The sequence below is a fragment of the Balaenoptera acutorostrata genome, chromosome 11 (assembly GCF_949987535.1).
Source record: "Balaenoptera acutorostrata chromosome 11, mBalAcu1.1, whole genome shotgun sequence".
NCBI classification, from domain to species: domain Eukaryota; kingdom Metazoa; phylum Chordata; class Mammalia; order Artiodactyla; family Balaenopteridae; genus Balaenoptera; species Balaenoptera acutorostrata.
In genome coordinates this window covers 31,821,599-31,845,036 of record NC_080074.1, presented here as the reverse complement: position 1 = coordinate 31,845,036, position 23,438 = coordinate 31,821,599, and the positions used below count along the sequence as shown (strand labels likewise).

Genomic DNA, 23,438 nt, shown 5'->3' with positions numbered 1-23,438 from the left:
CATGCCAAGCAATGCAAATGAAGGCAGGACAAATGACCAAATACCCAAGAACAGCTTAAGGACACTTTCACACTTAGAGAGCCTGGTTTGTCTAACTCATGCGTGATTAGCAGTGTTGTTTTGTAACTTTCTTACTGGTAGAGAAAATCATGGTGCATCTTATGTCCAAAAGCACTTAGATTCAATTTAACTAGGGTATTACTATATCTTTTCTACAGATAAGAATTCAGAGGCTCAGATAAGTTAAATTACTTGCCCCAAAGCCCACAGGGAGTGAGTTCTTAAAGACATCCGTTAAAATGAGGTCAATCTGATTCCAGAGCTTAAGGCCTTAACCATTATGATAAACTACTTCCCAATCAAAGATTAACCTAGTCCTTTGAAAAATTAAGTCAGATCATGGCACTTCTCAATACATATTCATCTCAGTAAAGAGTAAAAGTTGAGAAGTCTTTTTACAAGGGCCTACAAGACCTCAGGGCATCTTTGGCCCTCCCCCTCTCCATCTCATCTACTGCTCCCCCTCACACTCTGCTCCAGTTCCACTGGCTCCTTGCTTTTCTCTTATCATGCTAGCAAGCTGCTCCTACTTCAAATACACTCCTACCTCAGGGCCTTTGCACTTGCTGTTCTCACTACTTGGAATACTTCCCACCACCCTGTATAAAATAGAAGCACTCTACCCCATCTCAGGTCCTCTCCATCCCCTTTAACTTGTTTTATTTTCTCCATAGCATATTACTATGTGAAATATTAGCTATGCCTTTGTTCATTTGCAACAATGTAAGCAAGCTTCAGAGGACAGGGGCTTTGTTTTATACATTTCTGTATCTGTATGGAGAGTGGGTACTTGATAAATGAATGAAAAAAACAAATCTTCCTCTGAGAATGTCACTACACTATCTTTCCATTCTGTTTTGTTGATTCAGAAAATTATCATAAATTGGCATCTGTAGATTATTATTACTTATAAATCAGTAATTCTGTTTTTCACTCCTTTGGGGGCTTAATAAAGAGTTATGCTTTTGTAGTAGAATGTTTCCAAATGCAGATTCCAGAGCCAGACTACTTGGATTTTAATGATGGCTCTACCACTTGCCTATGTGATGTCAAGAAAGTCACTCAACTCCTCTGAGTCTTAGTTTCCTCATCTGTAAAATGGAGACAATAATAGGACTGACTTCTGAGGATTCTAACAAGAATTAAATTAAGTAATACAGGTACATGTCCAGGCTCATGCTAAGTATTAAATGAACTATTTATTTCAATTGGCAATCTATTTCCATCTTATCTAACAGGAATCATTAAAATGAGTCTGAATCAAGGGAAATTTTTCCCCCAAGGGACATTTGGCAATACTGGAAACAATTTTGGTTATCACAACTGGGCACGCTGCTGGTATTTAGCAGGTAAGAAGCCAGGGCTGCTGCTAAACATCTTTCAGTGCGGGCGTGTGGGAGAAGGCACAACAAAGAATTACAGAACCCAAATGTCAATAATGTCACTGAGGAGAAACTGTATAGATAGAGAACATTTGTTTCAACATACTGCAAGCTCCAACATTTCAGAAAGAGTAAGAAATTTAAAGGGGGAAGCTTTTTTTTAAGCTAGCACCACTCTTTCTGTCATGCCTGTAAAATCAGCTTAGAGATGAAAATCCACACTCACGTTGCCCCACTCTAGAAGCCTGGCCTTAAATCTTTGCCTGTTATAATTTATGGCCAAGGAGATGCAGGTGCTGCTGCCCAGACCCTAGAACTCCCAGGCAATTTTCCTTGGAGATTCTATGTTCATTATTCAATTCTGCATCAGACCACTAGAGGGTACAGAAACACCATCAATCGTGGAGCATTTGGGTGCCAGACTCAGTTTTCAGTAATGTAAATCTTAATAAAATGCTAAATTATTCCTGGTCCCTAAAAATAAAAACTACTCAGAATATCTTTATTAAACACTTCTATAGGTATACAGTTTAAAAGGCTGGTATTCAAGTATTTCACTCTAATTGTCATCACTCCCAACCTGTAAATTATGGCAGTAATTTAATTCAATGTCATCTGTTAAATGGAAATCTAATAAATAACCACTAATGATGTTATGAGAAGCCTGAGGCTATTACGATGTTATTATGATAATATTTTATGACTATACTGGTAAAACTCTCTTTAATGAAGATTTGGTTATGCTATGAGTTAAATCATATCAAATAGATATATATGATTTTATCCACCAGGAATTAAGCAAAAATTAAGCAGGAATTGGAACCTAAATATGAACTCCAAGTTGGACTAAATAGCATTATTGTGCTGAAGGCTGAAACAAACATGAACCAAAGCATTAGTGATCATTGTCCTAAAAATATTACCTTAGGACAAACCTGAATGACTGAAAAAATATTAGGGCATCACTAAATATTTAGATATATCTCTATTTCACACACTCAGATTTAGAGTAGAGACACTGAGGAAAAGTTATAGAAAACTTTGGAAGGAAACGGGACACAAATATTGTGCAGGTGATTCCTAAACTTGTCCTTGTGACATCCCAAGTCATTCACAATTATCTCTAAAGAGACTGCAAAATTCCATTTGCAAATAATTTTAATTAACTTACACACACATGCACACACACACAAACATAAATGAACAGAACTGCTGTGTATTTTGATACAGAGCTAAAGAGCTGAAAGATGGTGTCAAATCCAATAAATGAGAATAGGGATCAATGATTCAGAAAGATTTAAGTATCAGGCTTTAGGAGACTGCATAGAATAGTGGTTAACTACATAGGTCTGATATCAGACTATCTGGGTTTGAAAACTGCCTCTACCAGTTAATAGATTTTTTTAAAATTGAGATATACTTGATGTACAATATTATATAAGTTTCAGGTGTACAACATAGCGATTCACAATTTTTAAAGGTTATATTCCATTTATAGTTATAAAATATTGGTTATATTCCCTGTGTTGTACAATATATTCTTGTAGCTTATTTATTTTATACATAGTAGTTTGTACCTCTTAGTCCCCTAACCCTACCTTGCCCCTCCCCGCTCCACTCTCCCCACTACCAGTTAATAGTTTGGAAGTTCTGGGAAAATTATTTCACATCTCTATACTTTAACTGTAAAATAGCTGTAACTATCATAGTACATTTTCCCTCATAGGTTTGATGTGGGGATTACATGAGTGAATACAGGCATAACACTTAGAACAGTGTCTGGCACATATTAACTCTATGTAAGTGCTTCCCATTATTATCATTTCCATTAATAGCTAGATCAACCCGAGATAACATCTATACCTCTTCTCTTTTCAATTGGCCATGCCTTTTCTTTCTTTTTTTTTTTTTAACATCTTTATTGGAGTATAACTGCTTTACAATGTTGTGTTAGTTTCTGCTGTATAACAAAGCGAATCAGCTATACGTATACATATGTCCCCATATCCCCTCCCTCTTGCATCTCCCTCCCACCCTCCCTATCCCACCCCTCTAGGTGGTCACAAAGCACCGAGCTGATCTCCCCATCTGATGCAGCTGCTTCCCACTAGCTATCTATTTTACATTTGGTAGTGTATATATGTCAATGCTACTCTCTCACTTCATCCCAGCTTACCCTTCCCCCTTCCCGTGTCTTCAACTCCATTCTCTACATCTGCGTCTTTATTTCTGTCCTGCTCCTAGGTTCTTCAGAACCATTTTTTTTAGATTCCATGTATATTTCTTAGCATACGGTATTTGTTTTTCTCTTTCTGGCTTACTTCACTCTGTATGACAGACTCTAGGTCCATCCGCATTTCTGCAAAAGGACCCAATTTCATTCCTTTTTATGGCTAAGTAGTATTCCATTGTATATCTGTACCACATCTTTTTTATCCATTCCTCTTTCGATGGACACTTAGGTTGCTTCCATGTCCTGGCTATTGTAAATAGTGCTGCAATGAACATTGTGGTACATGTCTCTTTTTGAATTATGGTTTTCTCAGGGTATATGTCCAGTAGTGGGATTGCTGGGTCATATGGTAGTTCTATTTTTAGTTTTTTAAGGAACCTCCATACTGTTCTACGTAGTGGCTATATCAATTTACATTCCCACCAACAGTGCAAGAGGGTTCCCTTTTCTCCACACCCTCTCCAGCATTTATTGTTTGTAGATTTTTTGATGATGGCCATTCTGACTGGTGTGAGGTGATACCTCATTGTAGTTTTGATTTGCATTTCTCTAATGATTAGTGATGTTGAGCATCCTTTCATGTGTTTGTTGTATGTCCTTTCTTTCTTTTTTAAAGTATCACTCAATCATTTTTTCTCCAAGAAAAGTGAGAGACAGAACATATCAGACTTCATGGACCTTGAGAAATATGAAAAAGTTAACTCAGTTTCTGAGCTGTCCTGTCATAATCATCATAATAGAGACAGCCCTTTAGTTTTTTCCTTTTCCTTTCCTTTCCATTGCCCCATTATATGCCCACTCCATCTTTTTTATCAGCATTGACCTAAGCAAAAGGTGCAAATAAGGGAGGGAGAAGAAGTTATTTATTTTTATTTTTTCATTGAGCCACCAACCCTCAAGCCAGGCACGAGGTTAAATATAATCTATAACAGAAAAAGACTCTTAAAGTGTTTGTAAGGCACCCTTTGAAAAAGTCACATGAATTAATGGGAACACCACTTTTTTCCTTTTATCAGGTTCTAGGAAGGTTCACTGGCTGCTGAACTTTTTCTTTTCCTCCTGTAACAATTGGTTATCTTTAACTTGTGATAAGACCAGATCAAAGAGAGAATATATCCAGGAAGTGGGGAATCGAAGGAAAGGAAGAATGTAGGAGAAACCCAGACCCAAATCTTGTCATCATGTCAGCCCTGCAATAGTTAATGCCCTGACCTGTTGCCATAGAAACAAGACCTCAATGTCAGAGTAACATGGGTTTCAGGGCATAGAGCACACCTCCCCCAGTACTTCATTCAACTTCTATCAATTTCATTTCATTCAGAAAAATCCTTATTTGGGGAGGTCGGTCCCAAATCCTAAAAAGGCCAAAATGTCAGGTGCTCAAGATATTAAGGTGTAATTCCATTAGCGAAAACTCACTAACCCATGTCACAATCAGCCTTATATCACATCAGTATATTATGTATTCCATCACAGCAAGACCAAGTTGCCCAGAAATGAAAAATTGAAATATTCATGAAACTGAAAATAAGTACCACGATGTTTGTATTAATTTTATTCTCTTTATTTTTAACTAGATAGGGCCTCTCTAGATGAAAAATGCCTTTAAGTATTTTTTTTACACCACAGAGCGTAATTGTGAAGTGACCAGACTCTAAAAACAAGTGGGCTGGGTTTGGATCCTGACCTTGCCACTTATTATATAATCTTTGTCAAAATTCCTAATTCTCTATGTCTCAGTTTTTTCATTTGTAGAATGAGAAGACTAGTTCATACCTCAGAGGATCGTTGTAAGAATTAAATGAGTTAATATCAATATATACAGGGTACTCAGTTCCTAGCACATTACAAGCACTATATAGATGTTTGTCATAATAAAAATAATTATTTTATTATAAATTATAATGACTTGATGAGAGAAAGAAAAACTTCATTTTGTCTTTAGATGCTCAGTTTTTGTTTTTGTTTTTTAAATTTATTTATTTATTTATGGCTGTGTTGGGTCTTCGTTTCTGTGCGAGGGCTTTCTCTAGTTGTGGCAAGTGGGGGCCACTCTTCATCGCGGTGTGCGGGTCTCTCACTATCGCGGCCTCTCTTTTGCGGACCACAGGCTCCAGACTTGCAGGCTCAGTAATTGTGGCTCACAGGCGCAGTTGCTCCGCGGCATGTGGGATCTTCCCAGACCAGGGCTAGAACCCGTGTCCCCTACATTGGCAGGCAGATTCTCAACCACTGCGCCACCAGGGAAGCCCTCAGTTTTTATTTTATTTTGAAAAGTCCTATTTGCCATGCTTTAAGCATTAAAAACAATCATACTTTTATTATATGCAATGGCTAAATGAGTAAATAGGACTTCAAAAGAGGGGAAAAGTAAATTCACTCAAGATGATTTTCAATTTTTTTTTTTTCATTTTTTGTTTTTGGGCACTGTGCAAAGCATTTTGCTACATCCAGTTACGGTTCAGGACAACCCCTGGTGAATGAATGAATGATGAACAGAACAGTTTCGTGACCAACCAGCAGCCAGGCCCATTCATTCTAATTGTGGGACCAGATCGGAAATTACTTAGCAACCACTTGAGTAAATGATGGGGAAGGAAGGCTCTGCAGAGCAGTTTCATAATTGCAATCAAGCGAACATCATTAAAGACTTTCTCCTGACCATATTTCCTGAGCTCTGCTTATCTGCGAGTCATCAGAATAAACAGGTTCAGTTAAAGAAAACAGGGCCATACTCCTCAGATCATGGATGCCCAGACACACATGGTCTCAAAACCCTTGGAAGAATGCTTGCTGGATCCTCTGGCTCATATGAGGACAAATACAATATTATGTAAAGAATGTTTTGGATTGTAAATCTTTACCAGGACATAGGGTCGGTGTCTTGTATAAGCATATCTAATCCCTGGGTAGGACTGCCACTTGAATATTTCCTCTCTGTGCCACCCTGTGACACAGTTCTAGCTCAGTTCTACCATCTCCATCTAATCTTCTAAGAGCCTAGGGTCAGAAAGATCTGAGAAGTTGAGTTCAGCCTCTCAGTCATTTTCCCTATAGAAGGTCACAGGCTGCAGCATGAACATTTCCACCTGTAAAATCCAACTCCCCTTGAGGCAGTTCATCTACTCTGTACACATTTATAGAACACCTACTATGTTACATATATTGGGTTTTGTGTTAGAAATACAAAATTAAATATAATTATGTCTTTGCTTGCATCAAGCACATTATCTACTGCAAGAGAGAGGTGTGAGAAAACACACAATGACAAAACATTGTGAAATAGTTCTACAGGAGTGAGAACAGCATGCTATGTGAGTACATAATAATAGTTAAAATAGTTAACATTTATTTTCTATCAAGCACTGCTCTAAAATGCTACACACATTAACTCTTTCATCCTCATGACAGTCTTGAAGGTAAACTGAGGTGCTGAGAGGTTAAATCACTTAGAGTCACACAGTAAGTGTCACAGCCAGTTTAGTTGAAACATGTACCCCACCCTGGGAGAATCAAGAAGACTTCTTGGAGGAAGGAGGTGGAATGTGAGGATACCTGAGAGATGGACGTGACTCATTTAGATAAAGTAGGGGAAGGGCATCCTATCAGAGGGAAAAATATGTGCCAGCCTCACCCTTGGACCCAGCAATAGGACCTAGTGCTCTAGCACTCCTCCAGCTGTGCCCCTCCCTCTGGTTAAAGAGTCTACAGGGACAAGGGCTCATGCCCACCCAGAGCCTGTTCCCATTCCTTCCATTCTAGACCATGCTCTCGAAACCAGGACCCCCGAAGTCCTTGCCCCAGTGGCTCCAGGCCCCCTTGCAGAACCTGTGTGGCTTCTTCCACCCTCCTAAGAGAGGGCCAAGTTGCTTATGTGCTTGCTGCTAGGGAATGGCCATGTGCAGGGGCTGTGGATGTGGTGCCCAGGTGTGCAGGCTGGGGTGTCCCTACACTCACACAGAAAACACGTTGCGCAGGACAGATCGAGGGGTGGGAAGAGAAGGCTTTTGGGCTGGGGGCTGGCAGCTCTCTCCTGCACGATGACATTCGGATGTGAAACTCTGAAGAGTCTGAGGATTCAAAATCTAAACCTAGCTTTCTAGGTAGTTACAAACGTATTTTTATCAAAGGTAAAGGATAGAACACATTTGATGTAACAGCATGTTAGCTTAATCGACACATTTGAAGAATTTGGAAGTGTGGCCTGTGGCCTCCATTTGTACGCAAGCCCTCAGCCCTACAAATGTGGAGGTAAACCTCCTAAGTGTGAGGGATGAAGATGGGAGAAAGCACAGCTTGCCAGGGAAACTAAATGTAGCTTAGCAAAGCTCAGGCCTAGAATGGGAGACAAAGACATCAGAGACGCTCCTGCCTGCCTAGTGACTTGAACTTAATTTGGAAGGCTGCAGAGATCATTACAGATTTTAAGCTGGAGAGTTAAGGCAGCATTGGGTTTGGAGCACTCACATCACATGTGTCAATCTGTTCTGTCTCCAAAAGAAACACACGATGATATTTTTATTCTCACTTCTTCCCTTTGCCTCTAAACAGATGCAGGAAAGAAAAAGAATGGTGATGTCTTTTACGGCTGTAGGAGTCCAAATAGCAAAGCCTGGTGCAGTTAGAAGAGCAAACATGTAGGAGAAAGAATAGCAACCTGACGTTCTTATCTGACCTACCCAGCTGGAGAGAGCCTGAAATCACAAATTCAGAGAAGCCAGGCAGCCAAGGCAAAGCCCAAGAGCCCACAGATGTCAAGGGCAGGATGTCTGGGAATGGGTCAAGGGCATGGGGCAGAGCCAGGTGGGTAATCAAAGAGCTAACATAGACCTAATGCACATGAGGTACGGAGTCCTTGGAATGAGGCTTGCTATACCCTGGGGTGCAGCAGGAGACTCCCAGTTATTGATTGACTTCCCAGAGCAAGGCCATTTAGGCCGGATGTTCAGATTAACAGGGCAGGTCTCTCACAGCATTGGCCACACAAGACTGCATCTAACCACAATTGATGGACAGTGGACTAACAGAATCCTCCTTCAGTAGGCCTCTGTAGTAGTTATTTATCAAATTTTGTTGCCAAGAATAACCTGACTTCCACATGGGGAATTATTCTTCCACCACCATATGTGATTTTGAAAAGAACAACAACAACCTCCAGGCTGAGCTTCCCATCAACAGGGCAGATCTTTTGATGACTGTCCCCATCCCACCTTACGACCAGGGGGGAATGATGTGACCTAAGTTCAACCTATCAAACACTTACCCCAAGACTTTAAATGGTGAGCCAGTAAGGCAAGAATATGAGAAGAGTTGGGGTGAAGATTATTGCTGCAGCAGCCTCTGGGTTGTCAATAATCACTGCTGTGATGGCAGTAGGAATGCCAGGGTAGGTTCTTGACCGGCCTGTTCTAAGAGAATGACCTTGGAGTTAGAAAATGCTACCCACCCTTTTTCTAAGCCTCCTGTGAGCTCCCTTCATCCTGTCAATAAATCCCCAAGTGCTCCCATAAAACCAACCAGCTTCCCATCTGTGTCATGAGCAGCTCTTGCCCCCAGACCAGCAAGGAAGTTTGAAACCCTGGGACTTGCTGCTCAAAGTCATTTGTGAAGATGCAGATTTTCAATCATAGTTTGAACTGGCAAACCAGCGGCTCCTCCATTTTTAGCAAAGTGCATTTAACACAATGCTACATTATGTTTCTAGGCTCTCTCCTCAAATACTGGGATGCACTAATTGTGACAGACCCACTTGGCTATCAGCGTACTCTGGGACAGCGGTCCCCAAAGGAAGAGGAGTTATTTTTTTATTTCCCTGGAGCCTCATGATTCCTGATACTCTGGTGAAGGGCAAGGGGATGTTGACAGGGAAGTCAGTTTGCTGAGGCACAGAGAGAAGTCTCCACTGGCCCTGCTCTCTGCATGCGGAGATACTGACAAGCTTGAGCAGAGACTGCAACTGAAGGGAGAGCAATCAACGCATGGGGGGCCTGGGCCTTAGCTACTGGCTACCAATCCCATTTGAGCAGATAGATTTTCATTAAAAATGTCATTTTGAACATTAGAAAAGCATACACACACATATGCAACTAAACAGATGTTCGTATTCCTCCTCCTCTTCCTACTACAGTACTCACAGGAAACACATGTCTGTGTTGTCCTAAGTCCAGTTACTAATTAGCACGTTTCAGTAGCACATTTCACGGAGGATAGCGAGGATTTCAAAGGGATTCCTTCCTTTTAAGTTGAGACAGCTGGTGCTAATTACCAAGCAGGAAAAGAATGTGCAAACAGATCATTGAGAAGCCATCGGTGGAACAGAAGGCTGAGGGGTCTTTGGGTCTTATGGTTGAACTCCTCTCCAGTGGTTGGAAGGCACTGCATATTATCTACATCTTCACCTTGCCCCCAGGAAGCAGCTGTCCAGTTTCATCATCCTGCAAGTAGGTGGGAAACACAGTCCAAGAGCATGAACTCAAAGATCACTTCACAGCATGCATGTAAATTTCACAGAAATACAGCAGAGCTCTTGTAGTAAACCATTTCCCTCTCAAACATGCACAGCAAATTAGAAGCTAAGCATGGCCTTTACCTTTTTAAACAAACCCAGGGGATGATCGATTCAAAGTTCATCATTATAATTGTGTTGCTATGAAATGAGGGCAATCTAGACACCCCAAATTATGCTAGTAAGGAAAAAAAGAATCTTGACTCTAATTTAGTCACACCACTAATGGAAAGAACACTAGACCAGAAATCAAGAGCTTTCTGATTCATACTCATTATGAGACTTTGGGAAAGTTATCTAGTTTTTCTGAGCCTCAGGTTTTCATCCGTAAATGGGAACGATGGTACCTACCACACAGGACTATATGTGAACATTTTGGAATATTATAAAAGTACAACTCGTATTTAATTTGAATCTCTAGATAACGGTAAAGTTATTGGGTATCTTTGGAATGTGATTTCTAACAAAAGCCAACCAAAGTAATCTCAGCCCAGCGGAAGTATATGAGTACCTTACAGAGGGAGTCGATAGTACTGGGTTCTGAGGCTACCTAGAGAATATAGAGAACTTGCAGGATGACTAATTGGATTTTAAGAACTGGCTTCATAACTGAGAATAATTATGCAAAGACAGTGCAGCAGAGTGACTAAAGGTAAAAGTTCTGGAATCATACTGCCTCAGTTTCCAATTCTGCTCTATCACTCCCAACCTGTGTGACCCTAGGCAAGTCACTTGACTCCCAACTGTAAGTTAAGGGAAACAGTAATGACACCAACTCATGGATGGCTACATTGTGAGGATTAAATGAGATGTAAAATAGGCACAATGCTTAATAGATTATAAATTTCATCTCAAACAGTATCAGTATTACAAAGACAATGTTAGTATTATTATAGTCACAGAGCTAACAGGCTCATTTTCCTTTATTTTTATTTTAAGTATTACTGTCAGCCAACATATATTGCTTATACTGGGCAGCTTTTATGCATATTGATTCAGTTAATCCTCAGAACAACCCTATGAGATATGTTAGTGAGTAGCAGAGCTGGGACGTGAACCCAGGCAGAAGCTTGCTCTTAACTATTGCACAAATTAATGTGGGCCAGTGATTGAGATAGGGGTGGGGGCATTTAAGAGTGAACTACTTGGTACAATGGTAGCTTGTACAGCTGGATTTGAATATGAAAATGTTACACATGCTTGCTGGGCTGAATGTCCCCCTACACATCATAAAGGAAAATATATTTAGCTGTTTTGACATTATAAAGTAGTCATGCCTTGACTTATCCAAAGCATTGCCATTTGTTCTTTTCTCTCCTTCATTATATCTATTTTCAGGAAACTGAAAACATTCTAAAAAATAAAGGAAGTGTTCCCCCATTCCAAATATTCTACTTTAAAGGCAAAAATAATAACTCAGAATAACAGCAAGATAAATTTGATGAATCAAATACCATTGAAAACCCACTTAACACCCACATTCAATGTCTATCTGAAAAGTTCCAACTTCTATCATTTTTAACAAACCCCAAAGATTTCGCTCAGCTCTTTTGATATCAAAGAAAAAGAAATTTCTGAATCATTGCAAGTGCTTTTTATAAAACACCTAATTTTTAGGAACAGTGCCTAGACCCATACCCTGCACATGAAGGAACTCGGTAAAAGTGCGTCGATTGCTCAAGTGCTGATGAATAGTGTCTGGTTGATATTACATGATATTTCCATAAGTGGAAAATGTAGCAATTTTTATGCATACGCTCCTTTGAACCTGGGAAGGCGTACCTGCAAGATAATTAATTAGTGGCTGGCAGTGAAGGCTGTAGGTTTTATATAAGTCACTTGTATGAGGGCGGAGAAGGAAATTGTTTCATGTTTAAGGAGACAAACAGAAAGTCAAAGAGAGACAGTGACAAGCAAGATGGCCTGAACAATACTTGGGGTCATTTAAAGAACAGCATCCCTCTGAGCACTCTGAGGTCATGGCAGCTTGGCCAAAGACCTGCTCTTCCCCCCACTGGCTCTCTATCCCGGATTCCGGTTCTACTCATGCCCATCGCTTGCCAACCAAGTTGCTACATCCTGCATCTGTGCTCTTATTTATGCTTGGCTTCCTCTCCAACTTTTCTTCCGTCTCTAATAATCTGTATCTTACCATTTTCAGATGCCTGATCAAAACCCATGTGCCAGCTCCTAGAATGTAGTTTTTTTGCACTCAATAGACCTTTACTCATTGAACCAGTACTATAACTCCTTTGAAATTAAATTCTTGCTATTCAATTATTCAACCAGGTCTTTTACAATTAAAATTTTTTTCTTACTAAACTGCTTGAGAATAGGGTACATAATTTCCACATCTTTTCCGTCTGCCAATGAATTGCTCCTTGTGCTATGCATCACACCCAGTAGATAGTCCACGACTGTAGTAAATTATCCAGAATCCCATGCCTTCAACTTATCCATGCCATTGCGATGGCTCTGTGAAAGACGTATAATTAGTTCTTGGTACTGTGACAGGAAGTTGCAGAACCATCAGTGTTGACTCTGCCAGAATCTACAGATAACATCTGCTTAAATGCTAGGAACAGGTGGAAAGCTGCATGATCACAGTTAATGCATGGAAGGCCAGTTAACATGGTTATGAGCATGGTTTGGGAGTTCAACTCTCCAGCCTCTGCCACTTTATAGCTGGTTGAGCTAACTAACCTCTCTAACCTCAGCTTTCTCTTCTATAGGATAAAGATAATCACAGTATTCCTCTCATAGAGTTTTTATAAAGAGAAAGAAGATAATACCAATAGCACTGCACCCAGGACAGGGGAACCCCTCAATCAATACATGTTATTAATATCATGATTAAAATAATTAACCAAGAACTCAAATATGTTTTAAAGACACAACAGGCTATTGCTAATGATACGCAATGTATCCCACTTTGAGGTTTAACTTTTACTAATATATATATTTACCTAGTATTTAAGTTATTTATAATTAATAGTCTTTAATCTTGAAAGCAGTGTGGTATCCAGGTATCACTGTGGCTTGATAGTCATTCAGACAGAGGTTAGAATTCTAGCTTTTCCACTTCCTAGTCAAATGGCAAAGGACAAGTTGGCTAGTATCTTGAATCTTCAGTTTCGTTATCTGACATGAAGGCAAAAATGTAACTCCTACTTTGCGAGATGGTTAAAGTTGCATGTAAATCCTCTAGCAGTCAGTAAAAGACAGCTGTCATGACTTCTGAGCCCTCTATTTTCCTGATTATCCTAAGGGACAGCAGCTGTGTAAGTTTAAGATCAATGTGTAGCAGAAAGCCACATGTCAGGACACTTCACAGAGCTCTACCTCTTCATCTTCCTAGGGGCATTCTCTCTGAATTAAGAGGCAAGTATTTTTTGGGGAACAGACTCATGTGGGAGAGCTTGGAGTAAGCAATTTGTGGACTCATTTTCTATAGAGTTGGCAGAATGTGGGTTGTCATCACAGGCTGGGTATTGTCTTGCTTCCTGCAGTCATAATTGTCACACTGTGGCATGGTGTTATTTTCATCTCAGTGATGCACTGATTATAAGGTAAAGCTGTACTGCCTGACCAATGTGCCAGGTGTCTGCTTTAATAACTCCAAGTGTTATTACTTGAAAAAAATGAATAGCGACATGGAGGGGAAACAAGGAGCCACCAACCAGCAAGCACTTCAAACCACACCACGAAGAGACCAGATGTTGCTAGGCTGTACTTTGTTTGGACAAGTTCTGCTTAATCTTCCCTGGAATCAAGTGAGGAATTCAACCAGAGCCTGCCCAGAGCAATAAAGTTGAAAATTATTTAGCAACATCTGGAACTGAGGGCAGTTTCTTTTTCTTTTCTCCACTGAGTAGGCGGTGAGAAGACAGGAGGAAGGGATACAGAACTACTCAAAGACCAAAATAAAAATCTAGGTAATTCAACTAATTTTTCCCTACATAAAATATAGAATTGGAGCCATTCATACATTAATCCAACCTGCACCAGGAACTGTGAAAAATTCAGGGGGTATAATATTTATAACAAGGACAAACAAATAAATGAAACATAGTCCTTGACCTCAAGAGGCTTATATTCTAGAGGTTTAACAGGCAAAAACCAACCAAACAAAGCAATAAAAAACACCATAATTACAAGTTGAAATAACAGCTTTGAGCATTAAAAAAGAAAAAGAGAGATGAATCACAGGAAAGGATATTTACTGCAGAAATAGGCACCCAGAGAAGTTGTCATTTAAGCTGAGACATGAAGGATGGAAGGAGGAATGGATGTTTTCAGCTGAGGGAGGAGGATGTGTGTAGACCCTGAAGGCAGGAGGAAATTCAGTGTGTTCAAATGCCTGAGGGAAGAAGTCACTGAGAAGAGTGAGTGACGGGGAGAGGGGTAGGATGAGGGTGGAAAGATAGTCAAGGGCCGGCTCATGCAGGGCCTCTAGGTCATGATGCATATTGTTAGTAGAATGGGAAACCATTGAACAACTTTTAGAAGGAGAAAGACATGATGTGATTTAGACAATCTAATATAACAATCAGAGAACAGGCTAATGAGACATTCCTGAAGCTCAGCTCTTGGCTCAACCGTGTATTCGCTGGTGACCTTGAGCAAATTGCTTTGTTTCCTCACCTGCAAAGAGCAATAATAATAGTATCTACTGCACCGTTTTGAGGTTTAAATGAATTATTTCATGGGAAACCAATAGAACAGTGGCTAAGTCATAGTAAGTACTGAATTTTTCACTTTAAAATTGTTCATTTTATGTTATGTGCTTTTCACCTCAAATTTTTAAAAAGAAAAAGAATGGCTCTTCAGTTTCATCTTGATCAACTGGATAAAGAGTTGCTTAAGTCAAACGAGAACAAAGGAGTTCAGTGTTCTGCTTGGGGCATTTGCATATGTGACGTTCATAATTTATACAAATGAAGAAGCAAGAAATAAGTTACCACAACTCAACACATAAAATTTAAAACAGTGGAAATGAATGATATAAGTAAGAAGAAAAAATTAGACAAAAGATAAGATAAAGACCTAGGACAACCTCTGAGAAATGCCAACATTTAAGAAGAGAACCCAACAGAGAAGATTGAGACGTAGTAGGAAATTAGGAAAATGATCCTGGAAACCAAGAGATAAGCATGCTTCAAGCAAGTAGAATGTCAACTTTGACAAATATTGCTGAGAAGCCAAGGAAGATGAGCAGGGAAGAAGTTCACTGGATTTGACAACCTGAAGGTTGTTGTTGACCTTACCAGAGGGGGTTCCAGGTAGAAGAGATGTAGAAGCACATTGGACTGGGTTGAAGAGTGGAAGAAAGATGAGGAGGTAGAAACAGTTTGTTCAGTTATATATTTGGAGTTTGGTTCAAAGGAGAACAGAAAATAAGGCAGGAACTGAAACAGTATGTATGGTTATGTGAAAAAAAAAGTCTTAGGAGGAAATAGTACAGCATGCTTGTATGATAAAGGGGATAATTAAATGAACAGTGAGATGTTACTGCTGAGGGAAAGCATGAATAACTCAAGGAGCAAAGTCTTTGATAACGCAAGAGGTAGTGGGATCCAGAGCGAAAGTAGAAAAATATCCTTTCTTTTTAGAGGAGGAGCACTTCCTTCATTGTGGAGGAAGGAGAATTGGGATGCAAATGCACCAAATTGACAGGTTTTGTGGTGGGAAGATGAGTTCATTTTCAATGACTTCTATTTTCTCAATGAAGTATATGAGTCTGGGTCATAAGTAGGAGGAGGATGTGTGGGACGTTTGAGGAAAAAGGAGATGATATGGTACAGTCATCCCACAGAGATGGAGAAACATAATTTGATTCCTGAGCAGCTCTGAGTGCCTGCTTGAGGTTTCTGAGTTCTCAATCAGTAATCTCAGCTTTGTGAGTTTTCCCAACAAAGTTGCGTCTTGGGTTTGGGCAAGGAAGAATCCTGCAACCTCAGAATAGCTGTTATGATTCACCCCAGGCCTATCATATTCAGCTTCCTGATCATTGGCTACTGAGCACTGAAGGAAGTTCAATAAGCCCATCTGTTAAATATAGAAGGGGAGAAATACCAGCATCAGGATATTTGGGCCTGGATAGCTGCCAGCAGTAGCAACAAGGTTATGTCCAAATCCATGGCCCCAACTAGCCAAGGCACCCAGTAAGAAAGTCTTATAGCCACACTTGCAATGGTGATCAGAAAGGGCTGCCATGGAAATTGCCATATTAAAAAGGTCAAAGTTGTTTCAGGAGCTTCAGTGCAGTCTAATTTGGTGTGAGATATATCTGAATTAAAAGAGAAAATACAGAAGAAATGGAAAGAAATGTATTTGTGTTTCTTCCAAGTATACAGCAATCTTTATTGAACTAAATTGTGTCGAAATGAGTTATAAATGAATGTGGTCTAAATTAATGACCTGACAAAGGAACATAAGAAAAGAAAAAATAGAAAGCCTGTAAGTCCTACAGAAACCACTAAAATAAAAAGTAGGATATGAAGAAAGGATGGATTTTAATGGTGTCAGAAAAGGTTTTCATATAGAGTAATTGAAGAAGGAATAGTGTCGCAACTGATGTTCTCATTATGGATCAGATGAATCCTCTGAGCCGTCCTTTGGGAGTCTTCCTGTCCTTGTCTTTCGTCACTTCATTTAGCGAGGCTCACATGTCCTCCCCTGCTCCTCACCATCTGTCCACACCTACTCCTCCTTCAGGAATCCGTTCTGTCTTCTCATTATGCTTCAGGTGTCAGTTTAACAAACTCTTCAGGAAGATTTCCTTTGTGGCATTCAGCCTTGTTTATGCCCTTTTATGGAGTATGCTTTCTTGAGAACACATTATTATTACAATTATGTTTGGGGGAGAATTGTTTAATAGCCACCTATTTCTGCTAACCACTATATTCCCAGTTCTTGGCATACATCCTGGCACACGGAGACCAGTACATAATTGTGGAAGGAAAGAAAGAAAGGGAAGAGGGGAAAAGGAGTAAAAAGAGGAAGAAGAACCACAGGGTGTCACTCAACCTACAAAGGTTTTCTCCTTCCTTTGAATTCATAAGAAACTGTTTTTGTGCCCTGTAGTTAATACTTAAATATATACTACTCTGATACATCTCTTGTGTTTTCTGATGTACACATACTGCACACATAGTTAAGTATTTAAATGAGCAAGACTCACACCATTTATATGTAGGAATATAGGAAATAACCATATGCTGAGAATGGCATCAAACATGTGCTATAACATGCAGATAATTTATTATTAATCTTCTAGGGTTTTATCTGAAATATTATTTTTTTATTGATCTTATTCATTAAAAATTTTTTTAAATTGATGTATAGTTGAATTACACTATTTCAGGTGTACAGAAAAGTGATTCAGTTATACATATGTATATTTATTCTCTCTCAGCTTCTTTTCCATTGTAGGTTATTACAAGATACTAAATATAGTTCCCTGTGCTATACAGTAGGTTCTTGTTGTTTATCTATTTTATATATAGTAGTGTGTATCTGTCAATTCCAAATTCCAAATTTATTCCTCTCCCCCCTTTCCCCTTTGGTGACCATAAGTTTGTTTTCTATGTCTGTGAGTCTATTTCTGTTTTGTAAATGAGTTCAATTGTATCATTTTTTTATATTCCACATATAAGTGATCTTATCTGATTTTGTCTTTCTCTGTCTGACTTCACTTGGTGTGATAATCTCTAGGTCCATCCATGTTGCTGCAAATAGCATTATTTCATTCTTTTTTATGAGTGATATTCCATTGTGTATTGGAATATACACATCTTCTTTACCCATTCATCTATTTGTGGACATTTAAATTGCTTCCATGTCTAAGCTATTGTAAATAGTGCTGCTATGAACATTGTGGTGCATGTATCTTTTCCGGTTAGAGTTTTCTCCAGATATATGCCCAGAAATGGGATTGCTGGATCATATGGTAACTCTATTTTTAGTTTTTTAAGGATCCTTTGTACTGTTCTCCATAGTGGCTGCACTAATTTACATTCCCACCAATGGTGTAGGGGGGTTCCCTTTCCTCCACACCCTCTCCAGCATTTATTACTTGTAGACTTTTTGATGATGGCCATTCTGACCAGTGTAAAGTGATAGCTCATTGTGGTTTTGATTTGCATTTCTCCAGTAATTAGTGATGTTGAGCATCTTTTCATGTGCCTGTTGGTCATCTATATATCTTCTTTGGAAAAATGCTTATTTAGGTCTTTTGCCCATTTTTTGATTGGGTTTTTTTTCTTTTTATATTGAGCTATATGAGCTGTTTGTATATTTTGGAAATTAATCCCTTGTCAGTTGCATCATTTGCAAATATTTTCTCCCATTCCGTAGGTTGTCTTTTTGTTTAGTTTTTGGTTTCCTTTGCTGTGTAAAAGCTTTTAAATTTAATTAGGTCCCATTTGTTTATTTCTGTTTTTATTTCCATTACTCTAGGAGCAGATCCAAAAAAATATTGCTGCAATTTATGTCAGAGAGGTACCTGCCTATGTTTTCCTCGAAGAGCTTTATAGTATCCAGTCTTACATTTAGGTCTTTAATCCATTTTGAGTTTACTTTTGTATATGGTATTAGATAATGTTCTAGTTTCATTCTTTTACATGTAGTTATTCAGTTTTCCCAGCACCACTGGAACGTGAGCCTTTCCATGGAATAATATAATCCTTCAATGTCCTAATTGCCATGTAAAAGTAGCAAAGTGTTCTTACTTCTCCACTCTCACTGCCCATCACTCTCTGCTTCACGTTTTAAGTTCTATCAATTCTGAACAATCCTCATAGCTCTTCAGAGGCCCTTCCTTTCTTCTGACTGCAATGTTTTCTTCTGAAGATCTACTCACTCAAGACTTACTACATCCTTCACATCATTTAGGAAGCCCACCACTACCTCTGTTCTACATGAATTACTGTATGAGTCCCCTGTTCACTGCAGGACTGTGTCTCTTTTGTCTCTGTATTCTCAGGGCTTAGTACATGAGTTGAAATCCATAAACTAAATAAACATCTGTGAAACTGAGCTATTGTTTATTATGAAGCTACACCCTTCATGATTTCATAGACTTCACTTCAACCTTCCTGAATATTTGTTCCAGGTTAATTGTCATAATTTTTATATGCGTGTGCACTTCTTTCTAATTGTATTTCAAGTTCTTCCCAAAACAAGGCCGTGGGAATCCCCACGTTCAAGTAGGCCCCTGGGCTTGGTCCACTGCTGTCTTGTATTCATGCTTGGGTATTCATTCACCAAGATTAAAGCCCAGGAAAGAAGATATGACAAAACAGGACTCCCTCCTCCATGGCATGAGTCCTTTGCTGGTTTCAGAGGTGCATGGTGGCTAATGTGGAAAATACATAGGAACTTTTCCTTGGAACTGGGGTGGGATGAAAAGTGTCTGCTGTGAACATCGCCATCTTTTGCCTGACACTTCCCCTCCAGTTTCTGAGGATATAGCAGAAAACAACCTTCTTTGAAGGTACTGGGTAACAATTACATAAAACAAAAACACATTCTTCCAATGCACCTGTACTTTCAGAGATTCCAAGTTTAGTTCAGCTGCTGGATGCGCCGATTGATGTGTGTGCCTCCGTGACGAGGTGAGCCCACTTCCTTGAGGAAGGCCGCCCTATTCTTGGTAGCGTGATGGGCCACTGAGAGCTGGAAAGGGCGCAAGAACCCTGAGATCGCCTGAAAATTCTTCCCTGGGAAGGCAATTTCATGAACGAAGTCTTCCAAGCAAACGACACCAAACTCCAAACTTCCCCAGGTGCTCCTCAATCACTGTGTTGTCTGTCAGAGGGATGATTTTATTCTTGACCTTGGCTTGTCCGTGTTTCAAGCTGAGTTCCCGAACAGACTTTAGATTTGGAAAGTCCCCAGGCCACATAAGAGTCCACTATACCAAAGCGTTTTTATGGTATGAGGGTTTACTTTCACAAAGATACCACTGCAAATCTTACTTAGGCAAAGCTTTCCAATGATACTCTGCACCAGTAAACTCACCACATTAACCCTTTGGATGCCTACAACAAAGGCCAAGAAAGGTTTATCTGGCACTTTCAAGCCATGGGGTTTCCCTTCTAACCATCTAAGGTGCACCCTGTCATGTAGTTGCTGCCAGGAATCATTTAGGAACCATTCTAGTCACTTAAACTGGAGCTCTTTTCATTTCCTCTGCTCCTTTTCTTGCAAAAGTGCCTGCTTCTCTTGGGTGGCTTTGAGGGCCTGATACACCTTCCTCTTTTTAGGAGGTTTTCTGGAACCAAAGTGATCGGTTTTTTTTTTTTGCTCTTCCTTTCTCATCTTTCCAATGCTGCTGGCTACCACTCATGCGCAGCCCCACTGCACTTTAATTACTGTCATTTAAAAGATGACCACGTTATGAGAGGCATAATACCTACCAGAAATAGATTTTTCACATTAAACCATCCTTTTTTGAAAAAATTCATCTTGGTTATATAAACCTGTGTCAGAAATTTTACAAAATTATTCATTCCTGTAAAAATTACTTTCAAAGATATCCTACCATTTTATCCCCAGGAAGTGACATCAGCTTCTACCACATAAGAAAAAAAAATGGCATTAAATGGACATCTTGAAGATAAGAATGCATGCTTTTAGTACAAGCAAGCTTTCTCCACACTTTCCTCTTTCTTCTTCACCCCATTCCCTTTGTCCTACCACTTTTCCTTTCCTTCCTTTGTTCTTCTCCATTTCCAACTGCCAATGAAATATGGGACTTGCTTAGACCCACTTAGAGCAATCATGGGTTTTAAGTTTGCTGACTGCTTTTCTAGCATGAGGATTTAGGCAGCGGGGAGCACAGACTGGGAATGTAGGCTAATGTTCCCAGGTTCTAAATATCACCAAATCAGAAAAGAATTGCATTTGTGAAACTGAAGAGAGACTCTTTTTATCTTTTAATAACCCCCTATGCCATCCTTAGCACAAAATGCAAAAGAAAGGGTTAGAGAAAGGGCAAGAGGACTTATCAGAGAAGAGACTTTCTGCTGGGACGTTATAAGTAGCATGAAGGAAGAGTGAATTAAATTTCAGTTAACAGCGCTGAACCCGCAAAGGAAAGGATGGGAAAAGGCAATAAAGAGCTGTGACGGTGCTGACTGAGGATCTAGCAAAAGGGCAGGGTGCCCTCCCTCTGTTTGGAGAGTGCAGGCAGATCCATTGGTGGGGGGCGACGATCATCCTCAGGGAAGCTGTGACTCAGTGACTCTGCCAGCAATGATGTGTGGGTAAAGCAAAGAAGTACAGTAAAGAAAATGACTACCCAGAATGTGGTGGTGACAGCAGCACTTACTGGCACCTGTAGTGAGAAAAACTCACTCATTCACCTTTTCAAGTGTTGTTTGTGAGGCAGCTACTCTATGTAAATCAGAGTCCCTAACTATGCACCCTCTTCCAGATTCCTATAACTTCATATTTAGAGTTTTCCTAAATAGGCTTCTTGTCTCTAGCCTCTCCCTATTCCAGTCTATCCTACACACAAAGTCCAGGAAATTCTTCCTCCTATACAAGAGTGGTTATATGCACAGGTTCTGGAATTAGGCTTCCTGGATTCAAATCCTGGCTCCACAACTTATTAGTCTATGAGCTTAGGTTAAGTTAGCTAAACTCTCTGAGCCCCCAAGCATCAGTCAGCTCGGGATAAGTAACAGAAACAGAAGTTCCCAACATCTTCCTGGTTTTAACAATAGCGCTTTGCTTCTTGCCCATGTGTGTGTCCATCCTAGGTCTGACACTATGCTCTGCAAAATTCTCACTCTGTGATCAAGCCTAAACCTGCCGCCTCACCTGGATCAGGCCAGCCAGTGACAGAGGAAAATCACAGAGTAACACTAAACCTTTTGCAGATTCCTCATGGGCAAAATTACTTCCTTATCCTTTCCTCCTTAAAGCCATACTCACTTCCCTCTAAGACACAAATAAATGTTCAGCCCAACAAAGACAAAATATAATTTGCCATTTTCTCCCCAATAATTTAGCTTGATATTTCATATACAGTTGGCTCAATTAATATAGAGTAATGGACCCACCCAGGGAAAACAGGTATTTCTACAAAAAAAAGTTCTGCTTACAAAATGAAACTAAGACATCAAGCCCTTATTGTTACCTTGACATTGAACAAGTTACCTCCAGCACAGGAAAATTGTGGAGGAAAAACTACATAAGAGCCTTTTTATTTTCAATGAATATGCCCACACATCTTCACACTTCTAAACACCTTTATAGCATATCATCTATTTCATACAATACAGCAAAATATAATGTCATGAAAGTTATTGCATTTGTGAAGATGATGACTAAAAATTAACAATGCTACACAGAAGAATGACAGCCAGTACATTAGTCAGGCTAGATGCACTGTTGTAACAGACAACCCCAAAGCTCAGTGACTTACAGTAAATGTTTGCTTGTTCTCTTCACAGTCCTGTGTGGGGTGATGGTAAGAGTGGCACAAAAGATCTCATCACGGTGCAGTATGGGTTGGTGATGGCAAGGAGTGGGGCTAGGAGATCTGCTCCACATTCACATTCAGGAACCCAGGCCCCTTCCATCTTGCCACATCTCCCTCCTGTATGTCCTTGGAGTCCTCTCTATTCAGCTATAAGATCGGTAAAGAGATTAGAGGATTGCATTTGGGAGGATTTTATGGCCTAGGCCTGAAAAAGGTGTATATCCCTTCTACCTCATTCAGTGACCACAACTCTGACACAAGGCTGCATCTAACTGCAAAGGAGGCTAGGAAATATCATCTAGCTACGTGACCGAAAGAAGGCAATTTGGGAAAAAAACAGTCAATCTGTTCCACAGTGACTTAGGCTCACTTTCTAGCTAGGTGACTTGATCTAGTACACAAGCCTTAAAAGCAATGATTCAAATATGTGAATTTACAAAAGCACAAATTACAACATGTTCTATACATTTGGCCTCATGTGCCATGTATCTTTGGAAATGATGGTCTGTTTTCCTATTATAAAGAACCATTCTGACACAAATTGCTGAATCATTATGTGAAATGAAGGTGTCTGATCACTGGATTATGCTATTTGTAAGCTAACAAGTAGAAGAGAAAAGGCTTTCAAATGCTCACCCACAGAATAAATGCGCAGACACAGAACACCATCATGCTATGCTTTGTGCAAACACACAAACTCCTCCCACAGAGATTGACATAATGGAGGGGAAAAAAAGAGAGAGAGAGAAGGAAAGGATATGTACA

General features: G+C 39.8%; 1 pseudogene; it reads right to left on the bottom strand.

The window, feature by feature from the left end:
• Positions 1–19,747: 19,747 nt before the first annotated feature.
• The window catches only part of LOC103010117 (60S ribosomal protein L7-like 1), a 34,722-nt pseudogene continuing 31,031 nt past the window's right edge, over positions 19,748–23,438 (bottom strand).